Source organism: Myodes glareolus, chromosome 4 (assembly GCF_982192425.1).
Source record: "Myodes glareolus chromosome 4, mMyoGla1.1, whole genome shotgun sequence".
In the NCBI taxonomy this organism is placed as follows: Eukaryota; Metazoa; Chordata; class Mammalia; order Rodentia; family Cricetidae; genus Myodes; species Myodes glareolus.
The window spans coordinates 114,613,200-114,626,814 of NC_142029.1; the positions used below are offsets into that span (position 1 = coordinate 114,613,200).

A 13,615-nucleotide genomic window follows, 5' to 3' on the forward strand; every position below is an offset into this window, starting at 1 on the left:
GCAGTGTTTAAGAGTCATAAGATGACCTCTCACCCTCTGATCTGGCCAACTTTCCTTCTGATGCTGTTTTCTTTGATAGCCCTGTTTCTCATGCTTTGACTGTGAGAACTTCGTTTTGCTCCATTGGGATTGATGACCCGAATGAGCCACTCAACGACTGGGATTGCACCTAAAAATGAGTTATATAGGATTAAAATTTGAGAAGTGAAATAAGTAAAATTTCACACCCAGCAGAAGTTATTCTTTCTGCCTTCAGTGTTAACACTAATTGAAATATTGACCCATGCAGTTTTGCTATTATGTTGAAACTTATGAATGTGGATAAATAAAATGTTACTGTTTTCAGTCTGGTTTGTCAAGTTTGTTTGGGTTGGGTTTTTTTTTTTTCTGTTTTCCAAGTTCTCTTATAGAACACAGTTCTTTTCACAATTATAAGAAAGAATTTATGAGTAAATACAATCTGACTGTTTTATAATCTCTTTAAACACTATTTACAATAAAATATAAAAATTTCAAGAAAATCTGTAGCAAATAAATATTTAAACTCATACATTCTGTTGCTCTTGAATCTTGTACATTATTTCATTTAATTGATTTTACTTTAATTATGCTTATCAACTCTTTCATGTTTAGAATCCTACATTAAAAACAAATAAAAAGCAGTATTAACACAGATCCCCCATAGTTATCTTTATCATTGAAGCAGATAAATTTAAAACGATCATTGTTACATAATAGTGGAGTTACAAGAAATTACACAAAATTATAATTAATTCTAAATGTATATGTGATTTTAACAAGGAAGAATGACAGCAGTCAAAATAAAAATCACAAAAATCATATATTTTTCAAATATATATATAGTTATATTTAAAGAGAGAGAACACGATATGATGTTGTTCGAAACAAAACACTGGGTTCATAAGTCTGGAATCCATTAACATTCCAACATTGTATGACAGAATCATGAATCCTCAGAGAGACATATGGTGGAGAACATCTCAATATAAGAAATTCTTAAATCATATTAAATAAATCTTAAATTACTACATTCACTTTCACAACTATTATTGTACCTTCTGCATGGGTACTAATAATATATTGCTGGTCTCTTCCCACTGTCATATAAAGTTTAACAGTTTTTCTGTTTCATTCATAATTTTTACCACAATACCACACCCTCTGGGCAGATACATGTTGAACTAACAAGTGAGCAGTACTATGCATGACAACTAAGACTTTAGCCTTTCCCTCTTGAGTTGTCTAGCATTAAACTCAGGGAACTCTAAAAACAAACTGATATTTCTGAAACTATTGTGGCAATCAGTTACATTACCCTAAGTTTGTTTGAACTTCAGGGTCCTATCCACTCCTCTTAAACCGCGTTCTTTGGTACGCATCATCCTGCAAGCTGTACCTTCAAGTGATTCACAGGCTGATAAAGGTCTGAGAACTGCTGCCGTGCTGCAGTCTGATGGGGTTTAAGCTGATCTCACTGGAGTGCTGTGTGCATCCTCTCTGTGATCTGAGATCCTTCATTTCAACACAAGCTTTTAGAGACATGAGCAGCTATTCTTGAGCCCTTAGGTCATACACATCAAACACTGGTTGAATGAACTGTGAATGAGAAGTTAGACACCTGGATAACTTTCAGTAAAACATCATTACAGAATAGTGCAAAGTCACTTACAAAATTAGTTATGCTTTTGTTACTCAAATATTAATTTTATTAAATGCACTCAAGTTCTTAACTGCTTCACATATGTGTTTAAGTTAAAAGTACATAGCTTTGATTTTAGGGTTGATCTTTAAATGTTTGTAATTGCTATTAACTCTGGTAGAAACTCGAATAAGACTTATGTCCTAAGGTGCATCTGTAATCATGTTCCTTTCCATATGTGAGTGATTTTTATTTTAATTACATAAATAATTATGTAAGCTTTGGACAGCAGTGATGAGCAAATATCTTTGAACAGATAGCAGAAAATAGCCTGACTTTATCCCATTACACTGCATTAGATGAAGTCCAAATTTTATAACATATATGTTATCATGGGGAGCGACATACATGGCACAACTGTGTAGAAAGTGAAGGGAAACCTGCAACATTCTATTTTCTCTTAGTACCATGTGTGTGTTAAGCTTTGTCCTCAGGATTGACAGCAAGTGCCTTTACCCGCTGAGCCATTTTACCAGACAAAGTTAAATTTTATTTGCTCATATAAACTGCATTATCACCATCTACATTAACATTTCGGGTCAGATAAGTCTTTGTTGGAGAGTATATAGGAAGCTATAGTATTGAAAGATACTTAGGCGAATTCCCTACCTCTGTTCACAAGGTTCCTAGTAGTAAGTCAAACATATAACCGTGAAAAAATATTCTCTAGGGGACAAAACTGACAAGACTGAGAACTCTTTGATCTGAAAGGCTGACCTGCTGTTTCCGGGTCCTGAACAAACTCATATGAGAAGCAGGCAAAGACTAGCATGACTTCACGCCATCTTTGTACTCATTAATTCAACACATTGAACATAAATTACTTGTGTATGGCCCAAGAGGTGTGATAATTATGAATTTGCTTGATTCTAGGTCATTTTTTCTCATCTCAAACTTGGTTGGGAAGGTGGCACCATCCGAGGAACACATTTTACATTTTATTCAAAGCAGTTGATTCTGCCCAATCCAGTTATTCGTCATCTTTACAGACATCATAGTAATGCTGCATATACTTTCCACACATCATTTACTTTCATTATACATTATCTGCTATAGACTGGACAGACTATGGCTATCGGCCACCAGAGCCTTCTGGAATTGGCAGGCAGACTGTGTGATCAACTTGGCTCTAGTGCCTGAGATTTACAGGTTAATGGCAGAAGGCTTACAGTTTAATAGTGAGTTCAGATTTATATTTCCATAGGACAGCTAGCTATCATTAAATAGAACGGCAGTGCAAGTGGTGCCAATTACAGGTTCTAGGGAAGCAGCGATGATATCAAAATGGAAGCTTTGTATGTCCCTAAAAATGTCTTCAAAGGCATAGGGCACAGCGAGGGAGGCAGGGAATCCTAAAAGCTACTGGACGGGAAGACCAAGTGTAGATCCTCAGATCTCACAGCTCTCTACCATAAAAGACTTAGCACAGAAATGCTGCTCGAAAGACACAAATAGCAAACTGGCAGGTTCTTTACACTTGCCGAGTGGAAATAGATTTCAGAGTGAACAATCAAGTATTGCATTGACCACAGGTAATTGGAGGCTGAAGTCTTCGTGGAGAAGGTACTGAAAGATAAAACAACAGTAGTCTAGAATTCACTTAACAATAATTTGAATTGTGTATAATTTTTAGTAATTCCTTTGAAGAATTAGACTATTTCTGTATTAGAGGATAAACATAGTAACAGCCCACATACTGTTAATTTCTGTTAAGTTTGAGGCTGAAAGATAATTTATTTACTAACACTTTACTGTAATTTAAGCGCTCTCTCTCTCTCTCTCTCTCTCTCTCTCTCTCTCTCTCTCTCTCTCTCTCTCTCTCTGTGTGTGTGTGTGTGTGTGAATTATGCCCAATGGGTACAGAGGCCAGAAACTGTCGGATCCTGCTGGAGCTTTGGGCGACCATGAGGTGCCCCTTGAGAGTGTCAAGAACTGAACATGGAACTTGGGTCCTCTGCAAAGGCAGCTGAGGCTCTTAGCTGCTTCTCTGTCTTTCTAGTCCCCTGGAAGGGATTTTAACTGTGCCTTCCTTGGGTCTAGAAAAACTCAGAATGCTGAAATGACACATTTCAATAGTATCCTCAAATATACAAAACTTTGTATATAATTTTCTACATTCTCGAGTCTCTCATAACCCAGGAGTTGCCTTTCAGAAGTTCTTTTGATTATGCCATGGAGCTACCAACCTTTCCTGTCCCTGTGTGAGCAGTGTGAATGGAAAGAGCAAAGGACCAGAGTGATTTCCCAGAAAGTGTGGTTTACTTAACTCTGCCCTTTCCTTATCATCAAATAAGAAGCGAAGGTGATTATAACAGATGTATCAAGATATTAATGTGCTCAGTATACTACACAAAAGAAAACATTTTAAGCATTTAATAACTGTGACCAATTAATTGACAAAGGAAGGCAAACATTAACCAAGAGCAATGAAAGACACAACAGTGCAATTATTATAGCAAATCATTGAGCATGAATTGCATACTAGGGATATTCTAATTCTTTAGAGATTATTGAATTATTCAAAATTCAAAATATTTCTCAGTAGTAGAAAATTTCCTTTTTTTTCATTTGAAGTAACTGGGGTAAAAAATTCTAATATATCAGATCTAATATTTATGATAGTAGTATATAATCTGAGAGAAAAATTATTCAAATACCGTGGGAAACTTCCACTCTATTCAAGTTTTTAGAGATGGGGTGAAAGAATTTTCCAGGCATGGGCAGTATGACCCAAATCTCTATAAATAGTAACCCCCAGTTATGTATATCTACTAAGGCACAGTTGCTTGCTCTGCATTTAGATAGGCTGTAATAAGGTGTGGCCCAAGAAAAGATGCTTCATGTAGCAGAGACACATCCTAATTTAACCATCTGCCTTGTAGAATGTGGAACAAAATTCCTCTAGAGGCCTTACTAGTTTCTCAGTGTTGGACCACAGTGTGGTCTTGCATCATTGTGATGGCTTCATTGAGAAGTAAAATTGACATTGTCTTGGCATAAATATAGTAGATGGAGCAGCAAACAGTGAGAGTTCGTCTTCCCATAATCAATTACCCAACTTCACTGCCTGCATAACAGACTACTACACTCTACCGAGAACACTTTGGAACAGCTCTGTAATGCTGAGTTCACTTAGTCATTACTCCATATTATAAATTCATTGGATGTTGATTAATGCCCAATGCTAGTGCAATAGCTGGAAATATATAAAGATATTAAATCCTAAAAATGCTTAGATGTGATAAATTATTAATCTATTGATGTATTTCAAATAGTGTGTGAACACTACTTATTATGTCTTTGACATCAGTCTCCTTTCTAATAAAACTGCATGTGACTTGTTTCAAAAATCTAAGAAAATGGGAAATGTTTGTTATTTCTTTGTGTCATAGTTATTTTTTGCTTTCAATTCTGATATGCTTCTGTTAAATTTCATCTATATATGAGAGCTTACTGTTTTGATATACTTCTATTAGATTTCATCTTGGTATGACAGAGTTTATTCTTCCTATATAACTCATATATTCATATATTTAACTCTGAGATAGCTATCCATGGAAGGCATGATGTTATGATAGAAGAAATCTAATCAAGAGAATTTGCTTTGGCTAGATTCATATCTCTGATAACAAATTGCTAAGGAAATCATTCATTGGAAACCACTTATCCTTCGTCCAAATATCCTAAGTCCTTTTTTTCTCTTTTTTAGAGCTTAGGTGAGGAGTTAATTGAGGAAAGGGTAAAAGGGGAGGAAAATGTGTGTGTGTGTGTGTGTGTGTGAGAGAGAGAGAGAGACAGAGACAGAGACAGAGACAGAGAGACAGAGAGAGACAGAGAGAGACAGAGAGACAGAGAGAAAGACAGAGAGAGAGACAGAGAGAGAAAGGCAGAGACTTGCTTGCCTCTTCAGAACAACAGGAAGAGAGAACCAAAATTTTTATTTTCTACACTAATACAAATCCCATTACATTTCTAATATTTTGTATTTGCAGTTTAGCTTAGTTGGGCAAGAGAGCAAGTAAAATATGACACAATTGACAGTATTTTAGGATTCCTTGTGAGTAAAGTTTTAAAGTTTTGGTTGATAATAAAACTATTAAACTATTAAAAGGTACTCTAAATTTAAATTTTATTGAAATTAAATGCAGTGATAATTTTGTTATTTAAGTATACAAAGGAGGCAGATAAACTTTTCCAGGATAGTATTTTAGTTACTACTCAATTTTGTATGTTCCTTAAAAAGTCTCATATCAGAAGTAATAGTCTGCTAGGAAATACAAAGAAAATGGGCTATTTGCACATTATCTGTCAAGTTGTGTCGACTGCCTTTCTGTGTATGTGAGTCTTTGGTAATGCCTCAATAAGAAGGGTATGGCTAATTAAAAACACAGTTTACTGTGAGATATACTTCCAGGTTCCCGGGTCTGGGAGGCTATATTGGTGGCCAAAAAGAAATAATAACTTATACTGTTTTATTCCAACAAAAGACAGAGCTTAGATTTACTAATTTTGTTGAGTATGGGTGTTTGATGTATAACAATGATTCCTTGGATTTTCTCTGTGTCTGTGATTACGTCTCTATTTTCATTTCTGATATTAATTTGGATATTCTCTCTGTGACAGTTAGTTTGGATAAGGGTTTGTCTAGCCTGTTGATTTTCTCAAATATCCAACTCTTTGTTTCATTGATTCAGTGTATTTGTTCTCTTTGTTTCTATTTTATTGACTTCAGCACTCAATTTGATTATTTCCTGCTGTCTGCTCCTCCTGGGCATGCTTGCTTCTTTTTATTCTAGAACTTTCAGGGATGCCACTAAGTAGCTAATATGTGATCTCTTGAAATGTTTTTGTGATGATACTTAATGTTATGAGTTTTGTTTTTTAGCACAGTTTTCATTGTGTCCCAAAAGTTTTGGTATGGTATGCATTCATTTTCATTGAATTATAGGAAGTCTTCAATTTCCCTTTTTTGGTTCGATGTTGACTTAGTAGTCCTTTAGAGTTGTTCAGTTGCCATAAACTTGTAAACTTTCTGCTGTTTTCATTGTTGTTGATATCCAACTTTAATCCATGGTGGTCTGATAGAATACAGGGTGTTATTTCAATTTTCTTGTGTCTGTTGAGACATACTTTATGACTGAGTATGTGGTCTGTTTTGGAGAAAGTTCCACAAGGAGCTAAGAAGAAAGTATATTCTTTTGTGCTGAGGTGAAATGTTCTGTCAATATCTGTTAGGATCATTTGCGTCATAATGTCTATTAACTCCATTATTTCTCTGCTTGTTTTCTGTCTGAATGACCTGTGCATTTGTGAGAGTGGAGTGCTGAAGTCTCTCACTATTAACATGTGGAATCCAATGTGTGATTTGAGCTTCAGTAATGTTTCTTTTACAATTGTGGGTGTCCTTGCATTTGGGACATAGACTTCGGAATTGAGATGTCATCTTGGTGAACTTGATGAGCATGAAGTGTCCCTTCCCTATCTCTTTTGATTAATGTTGATTTGAAGTCTCTTTTGTTAGATATTAGAAGAGCTACACTAGCTTGCTTCATAGGTCTATTTGCTTGGAAAATGTTTTACTCTGAGGTAATGTCTGTCTTTGATGTTGAGGTGTGTTTCTTGTACGCAACAGATGGATGGTTCCTGTTTTCGCATCTGTTCTGTTACTCTGTGTCTTTTCATTGGGGAATTGAGTTCATTGATGTGGAGTGATATCATTGACCAATGATTGCTGTGAAATAGAGTATTATTCATCTGTTAAAAAAAATCACAAAATTTGCAGGCAAATGGATGGCTCTAGCAAAAAATTAGCTCAGACTCAGAAAGACAAACATGGTATGCCCTCAGTCACTCAAAAAATGGATATTAGGTATAAAGTAGACCAAAGATCCATAAAGACTAGGAAATGAGGAAGGCTCAAGGGGGAGGTGATGTCGCAGGGCGATAGGTAATGAAAAGTCCCCAGACTATCTTAATACAAAATATACAGCTTTAATAAACAGAAGTAAGACTTACATCAGTTTACACCAGAATCCAAACGATCCATCCTGACGCAGGAGCCAGGCGAGAGAGAGCTAGCGGGAGTGCACTTGCCAGGTTTATAGGTAAGCTTTAGCCTAAGGGCAACACGCCCCATAAACAGAATATAATTGGGTAAACTCCTCTATCAGGGAGGGTGCATGAATCTCCTTGGGAAGGGGAAATAACATATGTATTGTGGGTAGACTGATGGTGGCTGGGGACAGGAACAGGAGGGATCAAGTGGAGAGAGAGTGGAGGAAGAGAATACTGAGAGACATGACTGGAATTCTGGAGCATCTCAGGGACAAGCTAAAAACCTAGCTCAATTGAAATTCCCAGGAACATTCAAGAGTAGCCATAGCTAAGACTCCTAGCAACTGGGAATTTGGCACCTGAGCTTGCAATCTCCTGTATTGAGGCAAGACTTCCAGTGTAGGGACTGAGACACAATCGCAGCCACAAAGACTTTGATCTATAATTTGTTTTATCTCCAAGATATACTGGGATAAGTAGAGGTGGTACAGAAATTGTGGGGCTGGACTACCAATGAATCGTCCAGCTTGAGACCCATACCATAAGAGGCAGCCGATCCATCCCTGTGGGCTATCTGGAGGATCAGGAATAAGAGACAGGATATCTCAGAGACCTAGGATAGAACCAAAAATAACTAACAAAAAGAAAAGCAAAACCAAAAAATAGACAATAAAATGATATTCTGCTGTTTTAGTAAACAAGAATCTAATATAGTGATCACTAGAGAAGCTCTATCAACCAAGTAATGGAAACAGATACAGAGACCTCAGTCAAACATTAGGTGGAGCTCAGATAATCCTGAACAAAAGGCAGAGAAAGGAGCAAAAGGGTCAAGGACACCACAAGAAAACCCACAGAATCAACTGAGCTGAGTTCATAGTGACTCACAGAGACTGAACAATCAAGGAGCTTGCGTGGGATTGACCTCAGTCCTCTATGTATATGTAACAGTTGCATAGCTTCTTCTTCTTGTGGGACTTGTAACGGTGGGAGAAGAGTCTGACACTTTTGTTTGCTTTTGAGAGCCCTTTTGTTCTTTTGGGTTGCCTTGTCCAACTTAATATGAGGGAAGATCCTTAGTCTTATTACAATTTGATATGCCCTGTTTGGTTGACATCTCTCGAAGGTCTGCCCTTTTCTAAAGGGAAATGAGGAGTCAATGGGGAGATTGGGAGGGGAGAAGAGAGAGGAAGCTGCAGCTGTGACCTGGCTGTAACATATGCGAGAAGAAAAGATATTGCCAAATTACAATATAGCAAAATATGATCACAAAATGTAAATGAGAAATTCACTATATAAAAAATGCATAATCTTTATGATTTTGCCAATTAAATATATATTATTTAAATTAGTCATTCTATGTTATATGAACAATAACACAATATCTTGAATAAGAAATTATTTTCTTAATGAGGTTTAGCAGTAGTTAAAATTCTGTCAGAAAAAAAGTCAAACCTTTATCCAAGAAGAAAGAGAATATTTTTTTAAAAAGATCAATCAGAATGTTTGATAAGAAGTCTTTTTCTATAATGTACATTTTATTGGGCAATGTCTGTGCAATCAGTCACCTGTGCATGCCTAGCTTGAAACTAAAGTTTAAACATGGCTGAGAGATATAGATAACAGGAATTCTGGAGACCTGTGTAAAAATATTCATGCAGTTATGTTAGGAAGCCAGGCTAGACAAAATTCGAACTGTTAATGAAGGTCATTCAACAAATAACACTATTTTGAGTTAGAAAGAGCCACCAGAAAAAGAATATAGAAATATGGATGAAATAGGTTCTATAATATACAAATCAACGAATGTTTTTCCCAATGGGAGTTCTTTTAAAGTATTTTAGACTGCTTAATAGCAACTTACTGATATATAAAACCAATAAATTAAATAAATGCACCAGAGGTGAATATGTAAACAGGTATACAATTTTAAATCAGCTTTCATTTTGCCAGGTGGTATTAAATATTCACATGGGTATTCAGGAAACCAGCAGAGCCCAGTAAAATGTATATCCCTTCATTAGCCTAGCAAAATAAAGAGTTTTGGATTATTAATTTGATGAGTACATAATCAGCACTCAAAATATTATGTGTTTTGGCATGATAAAATCATAAACAGAGTAATTTTTATTTGTGTATGGCTTAGTTGAGTTTTCATGTATTTCTCCAATGTTTCTTTCCAAACATAAGGAATTTTATATTGCTGCTGAGACTTTTTTATAATAAGTAAATCTCTGTATTAGTTTTGGAACATATTAAATAAACAAATATTTATAGGTTAAAACTTCATATTTCCATATCAACAAGAGGTATTTTCTTCTTTTGCAAATTTGTAGAGAACATAAATTTTCAGACACATTACATATTGCTTCTGTGAAAAACTATAAAGCGAGAGATACATTGCAAAACAGGTTGAAGAATGACCGGCACCCGATCGAGACACAGTATCAGTGGCTTCTGTTCATTCATTCAGTATCTGGATATACAGACTGTTTACACTGACGCAAATGTCAAGTATTTGGATTGTTAAAGAACTGTCTCTGTTGTGTAATAAATACTTAGAACTATTTAGCTACTGAGTTTCCCATTTGCTGTGTCAGTCGGGCCTACCATCAAGATGAGAAGAATGAAGAGCTTCTGTTTGGGGCGGGAATTATAAGTTAGTTTGTACCATAAACAGCTTATTCGCACTGTAAATAGTTAGCCTGGGTTACAATCAGCTTGTTCCCATTAAAAACAGTTAGTTTGTATCACAGTTTGTTTGCACTATAAACAGGAGGAATTACAGCTAGTTTACATTATAAATGGCAAGTTTGAACTTGACCATCACTGCCATCTGGACAGTAAAAGCTCTGGAGTTGTCTTAATTACAATTATTCCACAAGTCTTAGTGGTTAACATAAATTATGTTATCAAAATAAAATTAGTAAATAAATGATACTATAAGCATATTATATGTGTTTATTAATGGAAAAGAATTGTGCACCTCATCAAAAATATATTCTCTCCAAACGTCCTGAAGTCAGATGATTTACCTCAATGGTTTATGTTCAGGCATTATTGAGTAATTAAAATAAGAGTATAAATTTGTAGAAAGAATAAAGTTTACATTGAATTAGTGGATTTTGTAATCTAAACACAAACCTACATTATTTAGAATTCCTTTATGTACCTCTGTAGTTTTCTAATAATATTTAGTTCATAGTTATTCATAGATGTTTAGAACATGTTAAAGCAAGTAAAATTTGATATGAGCAGCAGGAAATTGACTTAACCCACAATTGATAAAAGATTCACAGGAAAAAGATGTTTTGGGTGTCATAGGAAAAGAAAAAGGGCTGGTGCTTGTGTGAAAGGCCTCTTGATAAAAATGTGATGCTAACCACTAGAAATGACTTTGTATGTTATTTTATGGAACTGAATGTTCATAATAACACCAATCAGAATAAAACTGTTCCTAATACACAGCCAAAGACATTTAAGATAAAGAAGTCTTTTACCCAAACCACCTACCTTCCAAATATTAAATCCAAATTCCTGGCAATAGGACTGAAATGGGCAGCAACTGGCTTGTTATATGGATATTTAATCCCTGTCTTGGTTACACAGCACACACATCCTCTACCAAGCTTTCTTCCAGCCCTGAGACATCTTTTATTCATGCCCTACCTGCCCCCCACCCCCTGGCAATTGTTTTAAACCTGAGGTTATCTGATGAGTTTTCACGTATATTTTTGACTGTCAAAGTAATAAATATAGTATTCATTAAACACCCCCAATGTCTTTCCCAAAGCTTGAGAACTTCCTGGTTTTCACTACTAAAAACAAAATTGATCAAAGTAACTCTGTAGTAAGCATTATTTTTGTTCTTTCTTTACTTTACTGGGGCCTCGTGACTCAAGCAAACCTCTATGTCTCTTCCTTATATTTCTCTCTGCTGCTTAGGCTCCTCTCTGTAGTCCAGGCATGGCTTGAAAAAAATGTTGGGTCCTGGTGCTGCACAAAGATGGGGGACAGATCTACAAAGTCTATTAAGCCAGAAACAAACTTTATTCCAGAAAAAGGAAAAAAAATCACCGTGGGGCACACAAAGATTATCAGCTATAACTGTGACCACAGTCAGAGATCGAACTTATGTAGCTGTGGCAATGGGGGCTGGGTTTGGGCCTCTTTTTATAGTAAAATCAACTCCAGGTGTGGGTCAAAGAGCTTTTGCAACCTTGAGGTCAGGCTTAAACCTTGAGGTCATACTTAACGTCACATTGCATTTTAAGTTTCACAACTTTTGGTTATAGGATGTTAAGATGTTAGCTTATGATGTTTACAAAAGCCTATGGCTGACACAGCCTCTTTTCACTGTCTCTGAGAGAATGTAAGGCAGAGAGTAGAGTCACATAGGGGACAGTTAAAACTGAAGGGAATACAAGCAGAGGGTCCCATAGAGACAAGCATTAGAAGCTAACCTTTGTCCCTAGTACTTGCATAGCTGGGAAACTGGAAGTCAGGAGACAGTTGTTAAAAGTTTACTTCTCAACACAGTGGCTGCCAGGATGTCTGCTCTGAAGGCAGAAAGTGTTTGTTAAAGTTTAGCTTTGGCTGTCACTTTATTTATTTATTTTTCCTAAAATATATTTGAGCTTACAACTTTATGTTTCTATATTTTTACATTCCTTCTTCTGGAACCTATGTTTCTATATACTATTCCTTGACTCTTCAACAGAATCTTTCCGTCTTAGCCTCCTGAGTACTGTAGATTAAAAGTTCTTTACCACCAGGTCCAGAATCCTGTTAACATCACTGAATTGTTTTATCATTAAAGCAGGTCTACTTATACTTAATCTATTTTGCAAGTTAAAGATTACAGAAAGGTCAGAACTTTTAGAGGTCACAGCTTTTATTTATCTTGAAACTTACCATGTCATCGAATTGATAATAAAAGATGTAGTCACCAGATGATGTCATGCTAAAACATTCATAGTGACAAGTGAAATTATTCACACAAAGAAATGAGTATATAGAACGTTCATTCCATGTGCCCTATAACTCATGGCTAGACTTATGGACAATGACAAAATTTTTAACTTATATTTGTATACACATACATATATTTGAGCAAAAAAACCTTTTTGTTGGAAGTTAAAATTTTAATTAACTTTTAATTTGATATCTTATGCTGCAACTGTGGTAGAAATATGAAGCGCTAAGTTGTTGTAATATAGAATCTCCATAGGCCAAATCACAGAAGTTGATGTTCAGCACATTTTAATCAGTTTCCAGAACTATCCATTCATCTGCCTAGCACCTGGGGAGCCTTTCTCTATATGCCTATTCCCTTGAAGTCTCCTGAAGGATATTCTAAAATTAAGATTGATTTCCTATATAAACCAGATACTTAGATTGCACCAATGATCACAGAAGCTCTGGAAAGCCTTGTGACATTTCTGAATTTCACTATAGCATTTGACAATTTTTAAATCTATGGTTTTAGGAAAGGTCCCAAATCGTCAGCCTCCTTTTTTTATTGTGTGTGTGTGGGTATGTATGTGTGTACACATGCCACAGTGCGTGTATGGAGGTCAGATGACAGTTTTCAAGACTAGATGATTAGATTCTATCCATCTGCATATTAGACCTACAAATCAAACTCAAATCATCAGAGTCGAGAGCAGGCGCCTTTGCCTGCTTACCTGGTCATGGGGTTTTTATAATTGGGATGAGCACAATTATCTACAACTAATCCTTAATGAAACATTTGGAGAAAATTCAAGAAAAGATTAATTTGTGTGAAAAAGGGTAGTTATTTTTGTAATAGACTTTGTTATTACTGATTAAGTTTCATCT

The 13,615-nt window shown here is 35.7% G+C and overlaps 1 protein-coding gene across 1 annotated transcript in view; it reads left to right on the forward strand.

The window, feature by feature from the left end:
- Positions 1–13,615, forward strand: part of Cntn5 (contactin 5) — a 1,188,481-nt gene that overhangs the window by 190,615 nt on the left and 984,251 nt on the right. The window lies entirely within an intron of this gene.